Source organism: Palaemon carinicauda, chromosome 25, assembly GCF_036898095.1.
Source record: "Palaemon carinicauda isolate YSFRI2023 chromosome 25, ASM3689809v2, whole genome shotgun sequence".
Taxonomy (NCBI): Eukaryota; Metazoa; Arthropoda; class Malacostraca; order Decapoda; family Palaemonidae; genus Palaemon; species Palaemon carinicauda.
In genome coordinates, this window is record NC_090749.1 from 62046402 (window position 1) to 62071230 (window position 24829).

The window sequence follows — 24829 nt, forward strand, 5'->3', positions numbered from 1 at the left end:
TGACGATGATGATGATGATGATTATTATTACGTGCTAAGCTACAACCCTAGTTGGAAAAGCAAGGTGCTATCAAACCAAGGGCTGAAACAGGGAAAATAGCCCAGAGAGGAAAGGAACTTGGGATACAAATAAACTACAAGATATGTAATGAACAATTGAAATATAATATTTATGAACAGTAACAATAAAACAAATCTTTCATGAATAAACTATAAAAAAGCTAAAATAAAAGAGGAAGAGAAATAAAATAGAAGGACTAATTCATTTGTTCGTGAATATTATACTATATTCTGTATAACACGAAATAAAGGTTTATAGGTCACTCATGAATGGCAGAGGCAAGGGGCAGTGCCATGAAGACTGACTATATATGTATATCTTCAGAGCCCAAATCCACTATCCACCCACGATAGGACCAGGGAAGGACAGGCAATGGTGGCTGATGACTAAGAAGGTAGATTCCTTCTTATAGACGGTCTTCAAACCCTAGTGCAAGTATTTGCTCTGCTTTTTTAAAACATTTTCCATACATGTTTCTCTTTTAATGTTTAAAGGATACTCATGAATGGTAGAGGCACGGAAAAGTGACAATGCTCTAGAGACTGACCATATATATATATATATATATATATATATATATATATATATATATATATATATATATATATATATATACATACATATATATATATATATATATATATATATATATATATGATCAGCACCAAGGCCCCTCTACACCCAAGCTAGAATAAAGGAGGGCCAGGCAATGGCTGCTGATAATTCAGCAGATAGACCTATAAGCTCCCTAAAACCCCCATCCTTAGCTCACAAGGATAGTGAGTTTACAGTGACCAAAGGAACTACCGAGATTGAGCAGGACTCGAACCCCCATCTAGCAATTACCTGTCAGGGACGTTACTACATCGGCCACCATAGCCCCTCCCTTTAATATATTGTTGTATATAAAAAAACTCGTAAAAATACAATTTATTTTGAGGTTGTGTAACGTGTTCTACATTAAGCACGTTCTATTCTAATTCTCAGATAACAACAACAACAACAACAACTGCAGCCTTTTCTAGTCCACTGCAGGACAACGACCTCAAACATGTCTTTATTCATGTCTGGGGTTTGCTGATTTTCATCACCTGGCTGGCCACTGAAGATTGGTCATGGAGGGAGACTTTAGTCTGATTGCTTACAGCAAACCAACCTAGTATGGATGGCCCTGACTAGTACAACCTTGCTGATCAAGGCGATACACAAACCCTTGCACCACATTAAGGAATCCCCACTCAGATAAAACCTGCCAAAAATATCTTCTTTTTTTCTAGAGAGTTTAAGTCCGCGAATTCTTTGGAACTGTTCTTTGATATACATAATCAACATTCACCTACTAAAAAAAACGTACAAAAACACTTGAGCCAATTTCCATGACGTTTATTACTTCCTCGGTACAAAGGATACGCAAATATTGAAAGACGATATGAACCTCCCCCATCAATTGGATGAAAGACTGGTTATGAACTTTGGCTGGGATGATTGACAGGTGTTGGTAATCATGGCTAGGTCTTTTGTATATTATGAATAACTAATGCAAATTTTCAAATAATTTTTTGCTGCCCATTCTGATTCATCGTTCCCCGATGATGAACCTTCTTTCATATTTCATATCAATCATCATCATCATCTCCACCTACGCCTAATGGCGCAAAGGGCCTCGGTTGGATTTCGCCAGTTGTCTCTATTTTGAGCTTTTAATTCAATACCTCTCCATTCATCATCTCCTACTTCGCGCTTCATATTCCTCAACCCTGTAGGCCTGGGTCTTCCAACTCTTCTAGTGCCTTGTGGAGTCCAGCTGAATGTTTGGTGAACTAGTCTCTCTTTTGGAGTGCAAAGAGCATGCCCTAACCATCTTCATGTACCCCTCATCATGATCTCCTCATATCGCACTTGAGTAATCTCTCTTATAGTTTCATTTCTAATCCTGTCCTGCCATTCATCCCCAATATCCTTCTGAGGGCTTTGTTCTCAAATCTACTAAATCTATTGGAGATTGTTTCGTTGTCATAGCATGACTCCTAACCTTGGAGTAACACCGATCTTACTAAACTGATTTTTAGACTGATTTTTATATGTAATTTCAGGCGATTTGATTTTCAAATCTTACTTAACCTAGATATTGTTTGATTCGCTTTTATCAATCTTTCACTGAACTCTAAATTTCAAATAAATAGCTTCAAACAAGTTTTCTGTTGATAGATTTTATTTCCATTTCTTTCTTTTACCCTTTGACTCCCCTTCTCTCTTATTTCACCATCATCTCACTATATTTACTCTAAGATACAAATCAGCAGCTTCAATTTTTCCACTATCTATATTAATATTCTTTAGTTTATCTTCCTCCAATTCATTTGTTTGATTCACCGTACTTTTGTTCACATATATTTTTGCAAACATTCTCACACCTTAGTAGTTATTATCACACCCTTTTAGCATTTTTTTCCACAATAAGTAGAGTGATATATATGTAAACCTTAGCCACATTCTATTCATAGCTTCATGCTTACAATCAAAATCTTTTCTCTATCCTCTCAAATCACCCAATATACACACATGTTGAACAGTCACAAAGACATAATAAACCTATGTTTTAGACCAACTTTCATACCAAACCAATCAATCACCTGGCTATATACTCTAACTCTCTCATCACTTTCATCATAAACACTTTCATAAATGTACACATTTTAAATACCTTTATTACGTTTCTTTCTATTCTAACTTGGTATTTTTTTTACTCTTGGTTTTTTTACAAAACTAATTTATGGCAAACTTCATTGATTTTCCTCAATCAATCAAACTGTCACTTGCCGTCGTTTCTAGATCAAAGTCCTGCCAAAAACAATTTCTTGTATACTAATTAATGTAACATCGATATACACACACAAACATTTATATATACATACATACATATTTTCATACATATACATACATATATATATATATATATATATATATATATATATATATATATATATATATATATATATATATATATATATATATATATATATATTTGGGCTCAAGCCATGTCGTCCTGATGGAAGTTCCTATAGGGTAGCTTCCTAGGGTATATTACAACTACGGTGATATTCCCAGAGAATTTACCTTAAGGTACCAGAATTCTAACTCCTGGAGCGAGTATCCCTCGTGAAAGGGATATCGCGACATATCAGAGGACGTATTCTAGACACGTCACATGGCAATCTACATCCTGGACAGAGATTTCGTCTCGTAGGAGGTGATTGACGAGATACGAATTCGGGAAAGAAAAAGGGGGAGCCGCTCCCAAGGCTTCCCTATCCCCCGATTCATATGCGTGCCTGGCGCCAATCCTGGCGCCATCTGTATTCCTTTTTGCGTAGCTTAACAACTCGGTGTTTTTTCCTGTTTTTCTCGCAAATCTTGGATTTATTCGACTTTTCATGGCTTCTTCGTCTTCGTCGGCCTCTGATAAGTTGAGTATAGTGTCTGTTATGTATAAATGTAGGCTCTTGGTAAATTTTGAGTGATTAATAGGATTAATCTTTGATACAAGAGCCGTAGCCTACCAGAGGTGTCCTGGACACTGTCGCTCGCTAGGTATAAATTAGTTAGTCAGAGCGACATTCCTGGTTGTTTTGCTTTAATAAATTTTAGCTATTTAGCATTACATAGGATTTCCTTTCGTGCTTAGTATTATTTGGCGAAGTATTCGCCATTCTGGCCTACGCTAGGCCATGTAGCCTAGTCGTTTGGTCCTAGTACTTCATGCATGATTTTGGTTTTTCCGAGTGTAATTAAGATTTTATTGAAGCTTTAGGCTATATTTTATACATTTTAGACTGTGTGGAATATTTCCAAGATTGTATACGTGTGAGTTTTGGTGAATTAGGTAATCGATTCTCTTGGTGCCTAGGCTAATTGCTTATGGAGCCTTAGTATACTTTATCATACTCCCCGGTTGCTTTCTTTTCTTCGGAGAAGGTATGCAATCCCTTTCCCTCTGTTTAAGCCTTGGGCTTATCCCTAAGTGGTTTTTTCCGAATTTATTTTCGATAAAACTATACTAGGGTGTTACTGTACCTTCCTGTTCCTGTAGTTATGGTTCAAGAGGGACAGAACAACAGAGTTTTTAGTCTGAGTCTGTGTTGTCTGGCTTGGGGCAGAGTCCCCCTCGCTGATCTAACACATACAAAGGGAGCTTAGCTCCCTTAGGTCACTACCGAAGGTTTCTGTAGTTATGATTCCTTCTTTTGTGATCTACCAGACTAGTCCTGTTGCTCTTCTCGGGGGAGGATAAGTTCTTCCCTTGGGAGTAGCAACTCCTTCCTTGCTTTGGTGCTCTGGAAGCTGGCAAGTATTGCTGGCCTTTCCCCTTAGATCTCCCTTAGGCTAAGATAAGTTTCTTGGCTGCGGGTGATCTGTCACTAAAGCAAGGTTGGCAGGACCCTCTGGTCCCTTCCCCCTCTATCTCCGTAATGGCCTAGCCATTACTGTACTGTACCTTGCCGGCCGGCAGAGCTGGCCGGCAGGGGTCTTACTGTACTGTACGTCGTTCTACTTCTGGACCTAGTATAGGTTGGGATGTGGAATTGACTCAGCCCATTGCCGGCCAGCAGAGCTGCTGGCCGGCAAGGGTCTTATGTTTTCGAGTGCTGCCCGGACCTCTCTTGGTCCCTCATCCATGCCTGCCGGAGGGGCCGGACGGCATTGGTCAAGGAAGCCTGAATTAGTTTCTCCCCTTCCTTATATGCACTCTTTCGGTTGCCGGGCTTGGAGGTTGTGTACACTCTTATCCCGGCATCCATTCTATTTTTCTTCTAGTGCTGTACCTGTCCCGGCTGCCGGCCTATGAGGCCGGCAGCCGGGCAGGTGTAGTCCTCTGGTTCTTTTGCTGCCGGCTGGCATCGGTCTTGTACCTTTGCCGGCCGGCTTATGTCAGTCCTTGTCTGCCGGTCACCAAGAGTGTGGCCGGCAGCTGGGTACTACCTTGTGTAGTTGCAGGCCGGCAGCCATTGCCGGCCAACACTGGCTGTTACCGGCCGGCAGTTGCTGCCGACCGGCACAGGCATTTGAACCAGAGTGCTGCTGCCCTATAGCTGTTAAGTAGTATACTTTAAAGCTAGTTGTGGTGTGTGCCGGCCGGCAAAGGCAGGCCGGCACACATCCCCCTATACTGTACTAGTATTCTTCTGTATAGCATATACAGTAAGAAGAAAACTATAGTAAAGGTTTTGGTACAGCACTGTATCTTCTAACACTATTGTGTTTTCTTGCACATCCCTTTGCTGTTGCCCTCAGATAGGAAGCTGAGTTCTTCCCTGTCTATTATCCAGGATTTTAAAATCATTGCTTAGGTGTGAGCTCCACCTGTTTCCTCTGGAAACCTTGCATTGGTTACTCTAGAAGAGATAAACCATTTTTGATTTTATTATCTGGAAGGCTGCAACAATGGGTTGTGAGGGAAACACAAGTGTGTGTCTTTCCTTTCTGAATTGTTATGCTATACTATGCATATCCAGTGATACATAGTTCACTTGATACTCATGGAAATTTCTTCTCTTTACAGAAGGACACTCCGAAGTGGGGAAGTGCTTTCTGCAATGTCAGCAGCAAGAACCTCTGCGGACATGAGTTTTGTAGGAGACACGCAGCATACGCTTTCTCCAAGGATGATCTCCGGTATTGGGACCCTCAGGTATGTACTGTGTGCACTAACCTGATTAATGAGACATTTAAATAGCTAGGAAGAAGCTTCGTACCTGGGTAAGGGGCTTCCAAAAGAACACTTCTGGCCCTTATCTTCCAAGTGAGAAGATGAGGGCGTATCCTTTCCCTAAGGCATCAGCTGATGCAGTGATTCCCCAGCCTCAAGAGGAGATCCCCTAAGTTCAGATCCAGGTGGATGCTGAAGTCGCGGTCGCGATGCAAGACATCCAGCTAAATGACAGGATGTCTGATGTGGACGGGTGTCAGGAGGAAGACCTCCTGGCAGAAGCCCAGGATGAAGTTCAAGCCCCTCTACATCGGCCGGTCTCCCAGTAGAGCTGGGACAGGCCCTCTCTTCTATTGTTGGAATGATCCAACAAATGCAGAAGGAGAATCAGGAGAAAGCGGCTACAATGGAACTGCGAATAAAGTGCCTTGCAGAATCACATGGGCCCCAGAAAAAGCTCAATGTGAAAGACCTTCCCTTGTGCTCAGATGCTAACCCATGGAGGTATGCTGAGCACATGCCGATGACGACTGGAAAGATCGTCATCTCGGATAAGCTGGGCTCAGTTCCCCTGGAGGGTGGAATTCTGGCCCAGCAAGGCATCATATCCGGACTGTTATGTCCGGCTGAGGAAGGAACCAGCTTCAAAGGAGGAGACAGAGCCGAAGGAGGTCATAGTGATGGACCATGCTAAGGCTCAAGCTCTACTTTCATCCTCGATGAAAGAGAGGGGCTTCTCTAACTCAAAGGTAGCTGCATTGAATAGGAAGCTCCCTTCCTTTGTGTCCTCGCCTACTAGAGCCTTCCCCCTTTTACAGAAAGGGTTTCTGGCTGTACTAAAAGCAATCGAGGCCGGCAAGTCTTGCCCCTCCCTAGAGGAGTGTAAACCCTTGTCGCTGGCCCTGCCTATGGACCACAAAGACTGGAAGGACGTCCATCTTACGTTCTCAGTGGGAAAGTTGGAGGCTGATATTGCCGGACGTCAGTTCGGCAAGGACCTCCCGAAGCTGTCTGACTTTCCTTTGCGAAGTGAGTTCGATACAAAAGAAAGACTGACTGCCTCAATGTCTCTTCAGACTACTCTCGAGACGATGGCAAGTGACCCCAAGGTCCATGAAATGTTCATGGTAGTGGCCAAGCCTCATCTGGCCACAGTGACGAAGGACCTTTATGGCTTCGTCAAGGCAAGGAGAGCTTGTAGGGAGTTCGTGTTTACCTCGGCTACGGTGAGGCACGAGCTAAAGAAACTAATCTCCTCCAACATTTGGGGAAAAGACCCTTTTCCCTACCGACTTGGTCAAAGAAGTTGTTGATAAAGCCGCCTTGGAGAATAGAAACCTTCTCCAGAAGTGGGGCCTGGCAATCAAAAGAAAGTCTTCCCCGGATGAGGGTCCTCAACCAAAGAGGAAGACTATGAGGACTAGGCTACCGTCTCGGCCAGCCAAGCCTCTTAGACAGCAACAGCAACTGCAATTGCCATTGCCCCCAGTGCCCCAGATCGTGGCACAAACCCCGACCACCTTTCAGTGGGTACCCCAGGCCGAGTCGACACAGTCCATGGCATTCACCCCAGCGTTCGAAGGGCAGTCTACTTCCTTTCGAGCAAAGCCTAGAGGAGCAGCCAGAGGCTCGTCTAGACGCCCCTTAAGGGGAAGGGGATTCAGGGGTGGTCGTGGTCAGGAAGGCAAGACCTCAGGACGGCAGTCCAAGTGAGGTGATACCGGTAGGAGGGAGACTTCTGAAATTTCGGGATCGGTGGACCTTCGATCCCTGGGCCCACAGCCTACTCAAGAATGGACTGGGCGGGAGCTGGTACAGCACTCCACCCCCGTACCTTCGGTTTTTCCAACACTCCACCCCCGTTATGGAGGAGTACGTTCAAGAACTGTTGGAGAAAAAGGGTGAAGCCCATCAATTTCTAAGGGAAGCTGTTTTGTGTTCCCAAGAAAGACTCGGAAAAGCTCAGAGTCATTCTGGACTTGTCGCCACTTAACAAGTTCATAGTGAATTGCAAATTCAAAATGCTAACACTGCAACACATAAGGACCTTACTGCCCAAAAGGGCATATTCCGTCTCTATAGACTTGTCAGACGCCTACTGGCACATTCCAATTAGCCATCGACTCTCCCCCTACCTAGGGTTCAGGCTACAACGAAGACTATACGCCTTCGGAGCCATGCCATTCGGGCTAAACATAGCCCCAAGGAATTTTACGAAGCTTGCGAGCGTAGCTCTCAAACAATTTCGCCTAAAGGGAATTCAGGTAGTAGCCTACCTGGACGACTGGTTGGTGTGGGCAGCATCCGAGACAGAATGCTTGCAAGCTTCCAGTCAAGTGATCCAGTTCCTAGAGTACCTAGGCTTCAAGATCAACAGAAAAAGTCTCGACTTTCTCCATCTCAAAAGTTCCAGTGGCTAAGATCCACTGGGACCTTTTGTCACACCGTTTCTCCACCCCGGCGAAGAAAAGGAAGGAGATAGCGGGTTCTGTCAAGAGACTTCAAGATTCCGAAAGGATATCAAGACACGAGCAGGAGAGAGTACTGTGCTCTCTCCAGTTTTCTTCGGTGACAGACCCAGTGCCAAGAGCACAGCTAAAGGATGCAATCGGAGTTTGGAGAAGTTATGCATCAAACGCGTGAAGAGATCTGAGAAGACCAGCCGCTTCGGCTAAGTACTCTTCTCAGGCCTTGGTCCCAAGCCAGACATCTAAAGAAGTCAGGTTCTTCTTCAGCCACCTCCCCCGTCGGTGACGATTCACTCAGACGCCTCGAAGGAGGGATGGGGAGGTCACTCTCATTGGAAAAAAGTCCAGGGGACTTGGTCCAGGCTATTCAAGACCTTTCTCATAAAACTTTCTAGAAGCTAGGGCAGTGCTCCTTACCTTAAAGAAAGTCTCCCCGCGTCATTCGTTCCACATAAAGTGGTGATAGACAGCGAGGTAGTTGTGAGATACTTGAATCGACAAGGATCGAGGTCACCACCTCTCAACCAGGTGATGTTGGCCGTCTTCCGATTGGCGGAAAAGAAGAAGTGGTACCTGTCGGCAGTTCACCTTCAAGGAGTCCGCAATGTGACAGCGGACGCTCTATCCAGGTTCACACCGATAGAGTCGGAATGGTCCTTAGACGCAGGATCATTCTCCTTCATTCTGAATCAGTCCCAGAACTGCAGATAGACCTCTTTGCGACGAAAGACAACAAGAAGTTGCCCCTGTACGTGCCCCGTACGAGGACCCCTTAGCGGAAGCAGTGGACGCAATGTCCCTCGACTGGAACAGATGGTCCAAGATTTATCTGTTCCCTCCTCACAACCTTCTGTTGAGGGTCCTCAACAAACTGAGATCCTTCAAAGGGTAGCGGCAATAGCGGCCCACAAGTGGCCGAACAGCGTGTGGTTCCTCCTGGCATTGGAACTGTAGCTGAAGTTTGTACCACTACCAGATCCAGTTCTGACCCAGCGAGTCCAGAAGTCAACTGTCTGCGCTTCATTACAGAAAACCCGGACCCTGCAGTTCATGATTTTCTCTCCCTAGCGGTGAGAAAGCGTTTCGGGATTTCGAAAGCCAGTATAGACTTCCTTGAGGAATATAAGTGCAAATCTACTAGAAGGCAATATGAGTCATCTTGGAGAAAATGGGTGGCCTTTTGTCAAGGCGAAGATTCCGCAGGAGATCTTGACAGACTTCTGCTTATCTTTTTTCCCCACCTCCATGGTCAAGGGTTGGCAGCGAACACGATTTCAGCGTGTAAGTCTGCTTTGACAAGACCCATTCTATATGCCTTCCAGGTCGACCTAAGTAACGAGATCTTTAATAAAGTCCCGAAAGCCTGTGCTAGGCTCAGACCTTCAGCACCTCCAAAGCCCATTTCATGGTCTTTAGACAAGTTCTTCATTTCGCTTCTCTGTTGAGCAATGAAGAGTGTGCGTTAAAGGATTTGACACAAAAAGTTATTTTCCTATTTTGCACTCGCGTCCGGGGCCAGGGTTAGTGAGATTGTAGCCTCTCGAGAGAGGCAGGTCGTGTTCAGTTCCTGGATGGGGAAGAACTGAACCTGTTTCCGGATCCTACGTTTCTCGCCAAGAATGAGTTACCCACCAACAGGTGGGGTCCCTGGAGAATCTGCCCTCTGAAAGAAGATGCATCTCTATGTCCAGTAGAATGCCTAAAGGTCTATCTTCATAGAACTTCAGACTTCAATGGTGGTCAACTATTTAGGGGAGAAACATCAGGCTCAAATTTATCTCTGAATCAACTCAGAGTGAAAATCACATATTTTATTCGCAGAGCGGATCCTGACAATACACCCGCAGGTCACGATCCGAGGAAATTTGCCTCATTCTTAAATTTCTTTAATTGTATGGATTTTGAACATCTCCGTTCATACACTGGCTGGAAGTCTTCCAGAGTGTTCTTTCGCCACTATGCGAAGCAAGTAGAGGAACTAAAAGAGATCTGTGGTAGCAGTGGGTCGCGGTGTTAACCCTACTGTTTAACTCTGCGAGGAACAGTGGTCTTAATTGGGACGATTAATTCCAGGGTGAGTGTGTAGTTACATACTGTACTACAAACTAAGTGAGGGCACTGTGTTGCCCATCCAGACTGTTCCATTTCCGAAGGTGAACCTAGCATAAGTGCAGACATGTGTGCCGAGCGTTTCTAACGCTAATGTCATTGATTTGTAATACAGGCTTTTATGACTTTGATACCTCGGTATCTTAAAAGTGGCATCTAATGTTTTTTCTTTCAGACAAACAAGCTCTGTTTACTATCATACTTATGCTTAAAGTTTTGGGTTATCCTCTTCTTATATATATATATATATATATATATATATATATATATATATATATATATATATATATATATATATATATATATATATATATATATATATATATATATATAATTGTGGTTTTATTGCCTGTCAATAATCTGGTTCTTGAGAACCTTGCGTCTCCTTCACCTGTGTCAATTTATTGGTATAATTGAGCATTCATTCTATGTACCTTATCTGGGATAATTCTAATAGAATTGTTCCTTTATGCAAGCTATGTTGCATTGGTTTTCCTCCTATGCGGATATAAAACCTTTGTCCAATACAAGTATTGTGCGGAAAACTGGTCGATATTTCATATTGACGCAGTGGTCCTTTACAAACTATGCTTTACTTAATATAGGGCGAGACCACTATATTAGCTTGCCTGGTATTCATACATAGATATATGTACTCTTCGAGACTTTTCCAAAGTCTAGTAGGACTCTTCCCTGTAGGGGGCAGGAAGCTCTAACATAGTTTTTGGGCTCAAGCCATGTCGTCCTGATGGAAGTTCCTTAAAGGCAGCTTCCTAGGGTATATTACAACTACGTCGATATTCCCAGAGAATTTACCTTCAGGTACCCAGAATTCTAACTCCTGGAGCGAGTATCCCTAAAAAGACCTTAGGGATATCGTAAATATCAGTGGACGTATTCTTGACACGCCTCATAGCAATCTATACCCCGAATAGAGTTAACACTTCGTAGGGGTCAAATGGCAAGAAAACGAAAACGATAAGAAAGGGGGGAGCTGTTCGTAAGGCATCTCTCCTCCCCGTTTCGAAAGCGTGCCCTGCGCCGCTCACGGCGCCATCTGTATTCCTTTTTGCGTAGCTCTACGACTCGGTGTTTCGTTCCCTGTTTTCTACCAAATCTTGGAATTTCTCTTGTGATAATGCTTTCTCCAACTTCTTCTGCCTCGGATAAGTTGAGTATTATTTCCTTTATGTATAAATGTAGGCTCTTGGTTAAAATTAAAGTAATTAAAAGAGTTATCTTTGATACAAGAGCTGTTGCCTGCTGGAGGCATCATGGATGCTGTCGCTCGCTAGAATAGGAATTATTTGTTAGCAAGAGCGACGTTCCCAGCCCCTTTGCGCTTAAATATTAGCTACTTAGCTTATTTAGGAATTCTGTTATGATGCGTTAGTAGTGTGCCTGGCGAAGTTTTGCCTAGGCTGCCAACACTAGTCTTCGTAGGCTAGCGGTTGGCCTATGTACTTCCTGCATGATAATTAGTCTTCCAAGTGTGATTTTATTGTTTTAAGCGTTAGACAACGTTATACATATTAGCCATTTCGAGTACTTTCCAAGATAGTATTGGTGGGAGTTTCGGTGAATTAGGTAATCGATTCTCTTAGTGCCTAGGCTAGGTTGTCTTAGGTCATTATAATATTATCTGTGTCCCCGTTTGCTCCCTTCTCTTCGGGGAAGGGGCAAACCCTTTCCCTCTGTTTAAGCCCTAGGCTTAACTCTAGTGGTTTGTTTGAATTAATTTTCAAATATATCTATGCTGGAGTAGTACTGTACCTTCCCGTTCCATCTGAATTGGTTCAGAGGGGGACAGTACAACAGTGTTTAGTCTGAGCCCGGGTTCGTCTGGCATGGGGCAGAGTCTCCCTTGCTGATTGACTCGGGCATTAAGGGTTTATCCCCTTGGTCCACCTTGTTGGGTTCCAGTAGTGATCCCTTCACTCGGTGACCCATCAGACTGTCCTCTTGCCGTTCCGGTCTCGGGATATGTTCCCTTTTCTGGAATAGCAATTCCTTCCTTGCCGTGGTTTTAGGGAGGCAGCCAGTAGTGCCGGCCTCCCTCTCGGGTCTTTCTCTGGCTGAGATGAACTGTCTTAGTTGGGAATGACCCTCAACCAAGGCAAGGTTGGATAGGACCCTCTGTCCTTCCCTTCTATTTTCCGTTTCCTTGTGTCAGTCGTCCGCATCCTTACCTAGCCTAGGTTAGGATGAGGAACTGACGTGGTCTCCTGTCGGCCGGCAGAGTGTGCCGACCGGCAGAGACCATTCCTTCGAGTGCTACCCGGTCCTTTCTTGGTCCCTCCATCGCTGCCGTCTGTAGATTAAGTAAGCAGCGGTTAGGAAGCTTGACTTAGTGTCTTCCCTTCCTTTCGGCACTCTTTCGGGTGCCGGGCTCAGAGACTCATAGTCTCTTAACCCGGCACTCATTCTGTTGTCTTCGTATGTGTTGTCCTTGCCGTCTGCCGGCCTACAGGCCGGCCGTCGGTGGGGAGGGGTGTTCTCCAGTTCTCTTGCTGTCGGTCGGCGACGGTTATATACCTTTGCCGGCCGGTCTCTTGCTCATCTGCCGGCCACTACAAGTGGGGCCGGCAGCCGAGCGCTGCCTGATGTGGAGGCCAGCCGGCAGGGTTTGTGTACTGCTGCCGGCCGGCCTGCGACACTGCCCAGTCAGCCGGCCACTAAGAATGATGGCCGGCAACGCAGTGCAAACCGGGTGGCTGCGGACCGGCAACCACTGCCGGCCGGTTCAGGCATGGGATCTGGAGTTCTCCCCAATAAGGGTGATCTGATGTTGTGTACTTGAGATCTACCTTTCGAAAAACGGGGGGGGGGGGGGTGCTGACCGGCAATAGCCGGCTGGCACACCACCCTCAGGTACTGTATCAGTCCTCTCTTGGTGGTATATTCAACCAAGGGAGTTCATGATGTAGTAGGTTACAACACTTCTTTTCTATCTTACTTGTGTTACTGGTGCAATCACTTGGTGTCGCCTTACAAGGATAAAAGATAATTCTTTTTATCCCTGGCCGGAATGGTAATATTTTACCTTAGGTGTGAGCTACACCTAATTTCCTTTGGAAATACGTTCTCTGGTTATTCTAGTAAAGACTAACTATGTGACTTTGGCTGGTGGGCTTCCACAGGTGTTTGTGTGGGTTTCACAAGTAGGTGTCTTTCCCTTATTCTTGTTGAATACTCATTTGTTACATGTGAATTGAAATTCACTTGATATTCATGGAAATTTTTCTTCTTTTACAGGAGGAGCATCCGAAGTGTGATAGTGTCTTCTGCAATGTCCGCAGTAAGAACTTTTGCGGACATGTCTCGTGTAGGAGGCACGCGGCTTGTGCAGCCTCCAATGATGACCATCGTTACTGGGATCCGCAGGTATGTGCTGTATGTACTAACCTGCTATCAGAGGCTTTTGAATCCCCTAGGTCGGCGGAGTCAAGAGATGCAGCGAGGGAGAGGCTTCGCTTATGGGTAAGGGGTTTTCAGAAAAACACCACTGGACCTTATCTTCCTAACGAGAAGATGAGGGCATACCTTTTTCCCAAGGCTTCCCCTGATGCTGTTGTTCCCCAGCCTCGGCCGGAGATCCCTCTGGTCCAGATTCCAGTGGAGGAGGATGTCGCTGATGCCATGCAGGACATCCAGTTGGACGACAAGATGTCTGACTTGTCCGATCGTGCGGAGCAGGATCTCCTCGCAGAGGGCGAGGAGGAGGATCGAGATCCTATTGCCGTGGAGGAAGAGGTTCCCGTATCGTCAGACGTGCCGGTTCAGGTCTCTGAACCTATCCCCTCTACCTCGTCCGCTCTTCCAGCAGAGCTAGGACAGGCTCTCTCTTCCATCGTTGGTATGATCCAACAGATGCAGAGGGAGAATAATCAGAAGGCCGCTACTTTGGAGCTCCAGATGCAGAAGATCACAGCATCACGTGGACCTCCAAAGAAGCTCAACGTTAAGGACCTTCCTCTGTGCTCGGATGCCAACCCGTGGAGATATGCCGAGCACATGCCGATGACGATTGGGAAGATCGTCATGTCGGAGAAACTGGGCTCAGTTCCCCTTGAGGAGGTGGAATTTTGGCCCAGTAGAGGGGCCTACCCGGACTGTTATGTCCGTTTGAAGAAGGAGCCGGCCTCGAAGGAGGAGACGGAACCAAAGGAGGTGATTATCCTGGATCACTCCAAGGCTCAAGCCACTTTAACAGCTGCTTTGAAGGAGAGGGGGTTCTCAAACTCAAAAGTTGCCGCTTTGAGTAAGAAGCACCCCTCCTTTGTATCCTCCCCGGCTAGGGCCTTCCCCTTTATGCAAAAGGGGTTTGCGGCCGTCATGAAGGCGGTTGAAGCTGGCAAGCCGTGTCCGTCTTTGGAGGAATGTAAACCTCTGTCGTTGGCATTGCCGCTGGACAATAAGGACTGGAAGGAGGTGCACCTCACTTTCTCGGTTGGGAAGTTGGACGCCGACATTGCAGGTCAGCAGTTCGGCGAAAACCTTCCCAAGTTGTCGGAATTCCTTCTACGGAGGGAATTGGACACAAAGGAGCGCCTGGCAGCCTCGATGTCTCTCCAGACCAACATGGAGACGATGGCTAGCGACCCCAAGATGCCAGAGATGTTCATGGTAATGGCCAAAATTCATCTGGCCACAGTAACCAAGGACCTCTATTGCTTTGTCAAAGCAAGGAGGGCCTGTAGGGAATTTGTGTTCGCCTCGGCCACAGTGAGGCATGAACCCAAGAGGCTAATTTCATCCAGCATCTGGGGTAAAGATCTTTCCCCAGGACGTGGTCAAAGAGGTCGTGGACAAGGCAGCCACTGAGAACCGCAATCTTCTCCTGAAGTGGGGCCTGTCCCTTAAGAGGAAGTCTTCTCCGGATGAGGGCCCTCAGCCGAAAGGAAAGGCGAAGAAATCAAGGTTTTCCTCCCGTCCAGCCAAGTCCTTCAAACCACAAAGACAACAGCAGCAGCAGCCAGCTTTGCCTCCGGTACCACAACTGGTAGCCCAGACCCCGACCACCTTCCAATGGGTACCCCAAGCCATGTCATCAGCTTCCCCGGCATTCAATCCCGTGTTCGAGGGACAGTCAACCACGTTTCGTGCAAGACCCAGAGGGGCAGCTAGAGGGTCATCAAGACGCCCCCGCTAGGGGACGAGGATTCAGAGGTGGTCGCGGCCAGGGAGGCAAGACTGCAGGGCAGTCAAAGTGAAGTGTCGCCGGTAGGTGGGAGACTTCAGTATTTCCGGGATCGCTGGACCTTCGATCCCTGGGCCCACAGCCTTCTCAAAAATGGACTGGGTTGGAGTTGGTACAGTACTCCGCCCCAGTGCCCTCAATTTTTCCAACACTCCACCCCCGTTTTGGAGGAGTACATCCAAGATCTGTTGGAGAAAAAGGTGATCAGGAGGGTAAAGTCCATCAAGTTTCAAGGGAGGCTGTTTTGTGTTCCCAAGAAAGACTCGGGGAAACTCAGAGTCATTCTGGACTTGTCACCACTCAACAAGTTCATAGTGAACCACAAGTTCAAGATGTTAACGTTACAACACATAAGGGCCTTACTGCCCAAGAGGGCATATACCGTCTCCATCGATTTGTCAGACGCATATTGGCACGTTCCAATAAGTCGCCGTCTCTCCCCCTACCTAGGATTCAAGCTACAACAAAAACTTTATGCTTTCAGGGCGATGCCCTTCGGGCTAAACATAGCCCCAAGGATCTTTACGAAGCTTGCGAGCGCAGCTCTCAAACAGTTACGCCTAAAAGGGTTCCAAGTAGTAGCCTACCTGGACGATTGGTTGGTGTGGGCAGCATCCAGAGCAGAATGCTTGCAAGCTTCCCTACAAGTGATTCAGTTCCTGGAATATCTAGGCTTCATGATCAACAGAAAGAAGTCTCGTCTTTCTCCAGCTCAGAGGTTCCAGTGGTTGGGAATTCACTGGGATCTAGTGTCACACCGTCTTTCCATCCCGATGTCAAAGAGGAAGGAAATAGCGGGGTCTGTCAGGAGACTTCTAGGTTCCGAGAGGATATCAAGACGCGAACAAGAGAGGGTTTTGGGCTCTCTTCAGTTTGCATCAGTAACAGACCCAGTGCTAAGAGCACAGCTAAAAGATGCAGCGGGAGTATGGAGAACCTTTGCATCGAAAGAGCGAAGGGACTTGAAGAGACCGGTCCCACTTCGACTACGTTCTCTTCTCAGACCGTGGTCTCAAGCCAGTCGTCTAAAGAGGTCTCTACCTCTTCAGCCACCCCCCCCCCGTCAGTGACAATCCACACAGACGCCTCAAAGGTAGGGTGGGGGGGTCACTCCCATCGGAAAAAAGTGCAAGGGACCTGGTCCAAGCTATTTGGGACCTTTCACATAAACTTTCTAGAAGCTATGGCAGTGCTTCTTACCCTGAAGAAAGTATCCCCACGTCACTCGATCCATGTAAGGTTGGTACTGGACAGCGAGGTGGTAGTGAAATGTCTGAATCGGCGGGGATCGAGATCCCCACCTCTCAACCAGGTAATGTTAGCCATATTCCGACTGGCGGAGAAGAAGAAGTGGCACCTGTCAGCAGTTCACCTTCAAGGAGTCCGGAATGTGACCGCGGACGCTCTATCCAGGGTTACACCAATAGAGTCAGAATGGTCCCTAGACGCAGGATCATTCTCCTTCATCTTGAGACAAGTCCCAGAACTGCAGATAGACCTCTTCGCGACGAAGGACAACAAGAAGCTGCCGAAATATGTGTCCCCATACGTGGACCCCTTGGCAGAAGCAGTAGATGCGATGTCCCTCGATTGGAACAGATGGTCCAGGATCTACCTGTTTCCCCCTCACAACCTGATGTTGAGGGTCCTCAACAAACTGAGATCCTTCAAGGGAGTAGCAGCAATAGTGGCCCACAAGTGGCCGAACAGTGTATGGTTCCCTCTAGCTCTGGAACTACGACTGAAGTTTCTACCACTCCCGGACCCAGTTCTGTCCCAGAAAGTCCAGAAGTCGACTGTCTACGCTTCATTACAGAAAACCCGAACCCTGCAGCTCATGATTTTCTCTCCCTAGCGGTGAAGAAACGGTTCGGAATCTCGAAAGATAGCATCGACTTCCTGGAAGAATACAAGTGTAAGTCTACTAGGAGGCAGTACGAATCTGCATGGAAGAAATGGGTAGCCTTTGTCAAAGATAAGAACCCGCACGAGATCTCTACGGAGTTCTGCCTATCCTTCTTCATTCACCTCCACGGACAGGGGCTGGCGGCTAACACAATTTCTACATGTAAGTCAGCTCTAACAAGACCCATTCTATATGCCTTCCAGGTAGACCTCGCTAACGAGATGTTTAATAAGATCCCGAAAGCCTGTGCTAGGCTTAGACCATCAGCTCCTCCAAAGCCTATTTCGTGGTCGTTAGACAAAGTCCTTCATTTTGCCTCATTACTGGATAATGAGGAATGTGCATTGAAGGACCTGACTCAAAAAGTGATCTTCCTTTTTGCCCTTGCTTCTGGGGCCAGAGTTAGTGAGATTGTGGCCCTCTCGAGAGAGGAGGGCCGAGTTCAGTTCCTGGATGGGGGAGAACTGAACCTGTTTCCGGACCCTACGTTTCTCGCTAAGAACGAGTTGCCCACCAACAGGTGGGGTCCCTGGAGAATCTGCCCTCTGAAAGAAGATGCATCTCTATGTCCCGTAGAATGCCTAAAGGTCTATCTTCGTAGAACTTCAGACTTCCATGGGGGCCAACTATTCAGAGGAGAAACATCGGGCTCGAATTTATCTTTAAATCAGCTTAGGGCGAAAATTACATATTTTATTCGCAGAGCGGATCCTGACAGTTCACCCGCAGGTCATGATCCGAGGAAAGTTGCTTCATCCTTAAACTTCTTTAACTTTATGGATTTTGAACACCTTCGTTCATACACTGGCTGGAAGTCTTCCAGGGTATTCTTTCGCCACTATGCTAAGCAAGTGGAGCAGCTAAAGAGGTCTGTGGTAGCAGTTGGTTGCGTCGTTAACCCTGCTGTTTAACTCTGCGAGGAACAGCGGAATCATTTGGGACTTTGATTCTTGGGTGAGTGGTTAGTTATATGCGTTGATATAACTGGTAGTGAAGGCTCTGAGAGCCCACAGTGACTGTTCCAACGTTATGGTGATGGTAGCACAAGTACAGACAGGTGTGCCAAGCGTTTGCTAACGCTATTGTCAGCAAAGTAGTAACATGGACGTTAAGTTTGATACCGGGGTATGTGCAAGTGACATATATGTTTTCTTTCAGATAACCATTCATCCATGCACTACAGTACTTGTGTAAATTGTTGGTCATCCACCTAGCATATGTACATATTTATGGTGACCATGTCTATTTAGTGTTACTCAATAAACTTGTTCTCGGGAACCTTGCGTCTCCTTCACCTATTTTGATTTCATATTATTTTTTGAGCATTTAGCCTATGTATATTAATCGGGGATATCTATAATAGCCTATTCCTTAATGCAAAGCCTTGTTGCACTGGTTTATACTTTCCTTAGCATAAAGGACTCCACCCCTTTCTGAGGACGGTGGTAGCAGCAAGTTTAATCCTACGCAGATATAACCTTTTGTCTAATTTTACTTCGACCAGGGTGCTGGTCGGGACTTTTCCTTTGGATACTGTAGTCCCGTAAGACTTCACTTTACTTCATATAGAGTGAGACCACTATATTGTACTGGCTGGCGAGTGATTCATACATAGGTATATGTACTCTTCGTTCGTTTCTAGAGTCTAGTAGGACTCCTCCCTGTAGGGGGCAGGAAGCGCTTTCATGGCTTATGATTAGTGAAAAGATGTATAACGGTAACATCTTAGGTCTGTCAGTCGAGTTGACTAAGAAACATTCTTGAGGAGTACGGCACGTATTGAGAATCCACAGATACAGTAATGCTCTGGTATACTTCCATCAGGACGACATGGCTTGAGCCCAAAAAACGGATTTTGAGCGAAGCGAAAAATCTATTTTTGGGTAAGATAGCCATGTCGTCCTGATGGACCCGCCCTGTTCCTTTTCTAAAAAAAAAAAAAAAAAAAAAAAAAAGATAAAGAGTGAAAAGGATTGTAGGACCCCTCCCTACATACAGTATCTGTAGCACCTCGTGTATCGCTACAAGGAATACAGATGGCGCCGTGAGCGGCGCAGGGCACGCTTTCGAAACGGGAAGGAGAGATGCCTTACGAACGGCTCCCCCCTTTCTTATCGTTTTCGTTTTCTTGCCATTTGACCCCTACGAAGTGTTAACTCTATTCGGGGTATAGATTGCTATGAGGCGTGTCAAGAATACGTCCACTGATATTTACGATAACCCTAAGGTCTTTTTAGGGATACTCGCTCCAGGAGTTAGAATTCTGGGTACCTGAAGGTAAATTCTCTGGGAATATCGCCGTAGTTGTAATATACCCTAGGAAGCTGCCTTTAAGGAACTTCCATCAGGACGACATGGCTATCTTACCCAAAAATAGATTTTTCGCTTCGCTCAAAATCCGTTTTATAGTTAGTTGAAAAGATGTATAACGGTAACATCTTAGGTCTCTAGGTCTAGTCGACCGGGAAAAAATTACCTCCGGGGAGTACGGCACGTTCTGAGAATCCACAGATACAGTAATGCTCTGGTACACTTCCATGAGGACGACATGGCTTGAGCCCAAAAAACGGATTTTGAGCGAAGCGAAAAATCTATTTTTGGGTGAGATGGCCATGTCGTCCTGATGGACCCGCCCTTGCCTTTCTAAGAAAGGGCTGTAGGACCCCTCCCTACATACAGTATCTGTAGCACCTCGTGTACGCTACAAGGAATACAGATTGCGCCAGGATTGGCGCCAGGCACGCATACGAATCGGGGGATAGGGAAGCCTTGGGAGCGGCTCCCCCTTTTTCTTTCCCGAATTCGTATCTCGTCAATCACCTCCTACGAGACGAAATCTCTGTCCAGGATGTAGATTGCCATGTGACGTGTCTAGAATACGTCCTCTGATATGTTGCGATATCCCTTTCACGAGGGATACTCGCTCCAGGAGTTAGAATTCTGGTACCTTAAGGTAAATTCTCTGGGAATATCGCCGTAGTTGTAATATACCCTAGGAAGCTACCGTATAGGAACTTCCATCAGGACGACATGGCCATCTCACCCAAAAATAGATTTTTCGCTTCGCTCAAAATCCGTTATATATATATATATATATATATATATATATATATATATATATATATATATATATATATATATATATATATACGTACACGTATAATATTCCTTTCTGAGTTGGGATACCTTGACGTGGTGAGAGAATTTCTGTATCGCCATGATCAGCAAAGTTGTGCTAGTCAGGGAAACCCATAGTAGGTAGGTTAACTGTGAGAGAACAGACAAAAATTTCCCACCATCAACAATCTGCAGTGGCCACCAAAGCGTGGTGATGAAAACTGGCTAAACCCCAGACGTGAATAAGGACATATCTGAGGCCTTTTTTCTGTAGTGAATTAGAAATGGCTGCATTTGGTTTGGTTGTATATATACTCGTATATGTATGTAGTTAAAACTCTCTCTCTCTCTCTCTCTCTCTCTCTCTCTCTCTCTCTCTCTCTCTCTCTCTCTCTCTCTCTATCTCTCTCTCTCACACACACACACACACACACACACATAATTAATGAAGTGTTAACATCCAGCTAAACTACATCTTTTTTCTTGCAGCTCGGAGGGGAATACATTATTATCATTTTTCTCTGGGCTGTTGGGAAAAGGGCAAAATTTATTTTTTCCCAAAAGGTTGCGTCATAAATCTTGTTTATAAATGGGTAGAGGAAAAGAAGCATAATTAACTCCTTCTATGTTAATTCTAATTAAGGGATAATTTCGTCTACACTTTTCCTTTTGGAATAGATGAATGGGATGAAGTAATGGATGCAAGTGTGTATCCTGAAAAGTTAATGATGAATAATGAGCAATTCTATACTCTAATAATGAATTAATCTTTAATTTCATAAGCTCTGTTATCATTACTATAAATAGTAGTTAAAGTAGCAAAAGTAATAGTAGTAGTGATGGATGTGGTAATTATGAAATTAAAACTCATTCATTTAGCCTCAAATTAATATAATCATATTTTAATTCTTCCATAAATGTAAATTTATAATTAGAGTGACAATAACTGGAAAACTAGTGCGAAATATAATTAAATATTACCATTGTATGCTATAATAATAATAATAATAATAATAATAATAATAATAATAATAATAATAATAGCAACAACTACAACCACAACAACAACAACAACAACAATAATAATAATACCTACAACAACAACAACAACAACAAAAACAACTACAATAATAATAATAATAATAATAATAATAATAATAATAATAACAATAACAGTAACAACAATAATAATAATAAAAGTAATAGCAACAACTACTAATACAACAACAACAATAATAATAATAATAATAATAATAATAATAATAATAATAATAATAATGATAATAATAATGAAAATTAAAAACCCATTTCAACAATGTCTGCATCAAATTCATAAATTCAAATCGAATAGTATAAATGAATAAAAAAAACATTTAAATAGATCTCATAGAGACAACCTAATTACCTCACTTCTCCACTGCTCGTTTATAAACAAGATATATGAATGACTAGAAATTGGAATAAAAATTAAAAGTCTTTTCATGATAGCGAGGAAAAATTACCTGATATATTCTCCCTGGAATTTACATAAAAAAAAACAGGCATCTCAGCTTCTCAACAGTTGCATATTTGAGAGAGTAAGACAGGGCAACGGAAGTAAATAATGGTATTAAGTTTTACTAAAAAGGAGAGAGAGAGAGAGAGAGAGAGAGAGAGAGAGAGAGAGAGAGAGAGTATGGATATACTTTAAATGGAGAGTTAGACAGGGAAAACGTAAGAAAATGGTGGTATTAAATATACTAAAAAGGAGACGAAAAAAAGGAGAGAGAGAGACGGAGAAAATATACTTTAAATGGAGAGTGAGAGAAGGAAAACTTAAGAAAATGGTGGTATTAAAGTTTACTAAAACGGAGAGAGAGAGAGAGAGAGAGAGAGAGAGAGAGAGAGAGAGAGAGACTATAATTATGTACATACTTTCACGTGGAAAGTGCGAGTGAAAACTTAAGAAAATGTTGGTGTTAAAGATACTAAGAAGGAGAGAGAGAGAGAGAGAGAGAGAGAGAGAGAGAGAGAGAGAGAGAGAGAGAGAGTATGAAGATATATCTACTAAATTAGATATTTTTCTAATACTTAAAAAAAAAAAAATTTACTCTAATGAATAGTGTCTCTCCAACCTCTGACACACACTCACCAAAAACCAAAGTTTAGAATCTCCATACATCATTCCAATCAAAGTTCCTTTTTCTTGATCAAGTCCTAACTAAATGAAGTTTATCTACACCAATTATAATAAAAAAAAAAGCAAGGAGAATTACGGAATAGAGACTGAAGCAGTATCTCTGTCAACAAATTTATAACAAACCAATACTTCTAAATGTTCACCTATATTATTGCGTGACAACGAAACCAATTGCAGAAGCTTCTAGTGCACTGCAGGACAAAGGCCTCTGACATGTTTTTAATCATGTCCGGGGTTTGGACATTTCCATCATCAAGCTTTCCAGTACACATTGGTGATGATGGAAGATTTTATTCTGATGACTCACAGCAAACCAACCTAGTATGGGTGGCCTTGGCTAGCACATGTTTGATGATCATGGCTATACGCAAACCTTTTTACCATGTTAAGGTATCTCCACTTAGAAAGTTGGTGAACTATCTAATAATAAAACAATTTAAAAGAAAAATATTAAATAGATATAGGATGAAATTCATTCACAAAAAAATATAAATGGGTAATCGAAGAGACACGCAAACTTTAAAAAAATCTTTGGATCAATACCATAAAAAATTATAACGAACTATATGAAATAAATTTAAATTATGACAATGACTAAACTGAAAGGCTGTATCCTTTCAAGGAGATAGGCAACTTACCTGATCCTAAAGAGGATCTAAATTTGGAAGTTTCTCTTATTCCATCGGTCCTTGGTTGTGAAAGTCGCTAATGGCAGCCTAAGTTATGTCCGTCCATTTATGGCAGATGAACTAAGAAGGATTATTCCTAAGAATACGTCCTCAGTAGCTCTGAGAAGTAGGATTTTTTGAGGGGGTGTGTGGGATTAGTTGAAGACGACATAAAGGCCACACTGGACTAACCATAGGAATGAGAGAGAGAGAGAGAGAGAGAGAGAGAGAGATTAGCTATAGATTCCGAACAAGACAGATGAAAGGTACTGTGTAATATTGACCAATACAGGTGCTGTAATATACTTAGGAGAGAGAGAGAGAGAGAGAGAGAGAGAGAGAGAGAGAGAGAGAGAGAGAGAGAGATTAGCTATAGATTCCGAACAAGACAGGTGAAAGGTACTGTGTAATATTGACCAAAAACAGGTAACTGTAAAATACTTAGGAGAGAGAGAGAGAGAGAGAGAGAGAGAGAGAGAGAGAGAGAGAGAGAGAGTGTGTCAATTACCCACAAGTCCAGTCGAGACCTTTCCAAACACGTTTGGAACATGAACACGGGGATAAACAAACTTGGAGTATGTATGCAGGCCAATGTAATCACAAGACTGGCTTTGGTAAATCAGGATATTGACTCTAATTATTGTTGATGAAAACTGAAATTTGAACAAAATAGGCGAAACGATGAATTATCTTGGTATTTCTGTTTAACAGAATACTTATATTTCTGTTAATGAAGGAGTAACATTTCAACTCTTTATTTCTGTCTTGTATTTCTTATATCCATGATATTTTAGTCTTCCCTTTAGCATTAGTATTATCTCTCTCTCTCTCTCTCTCTCTCTCTCTCTCTCTCTCTCTCTCTCTCTCTCTCTCTCCATTTGTCTTTTATCTCCTTTATCCATGATAATTTACTTTTCGTTTTTGAATTAATATTTGACTAAACCCTCTCTCTCTCTCTCTCTCTCCTCTCTCTCTCTCTCTCTCTCTCTCTCTCTCTCTCTCTCTCTCTCTCTCGTAAATCTCCATTCTTTTCATATAAAATGTCAATCCATTCTGTTTTATTACCTGCATTTTTTAAAGACTATTTCCCCCAAAGCATAGAAACTTTGGCATTCACTATCCGTTTCTTTGTTCCCCTTTAAGTTATCTATCTATCAAGCCTGGTCAAGAAATAGACTGCACTCTTCACATACCATAGAAGCACAGATCTCTAAATCTATCAATCTCCCAACGAGCCTGGGCAAGACATGGACTTGAGTTTTAGTTTATGAAAGCTGAAGAATGTTTTCCCCCAAATGTTGAGCTCGTGAATAAATAGAAGAAAACTAGATGGAAATATTTTCGACTGATTAAGCAAGTGTAGAATTAACGAGCTTGGCCTGCTCTCTCTCTCTCTCTCTCTCTCTCTCTCTCT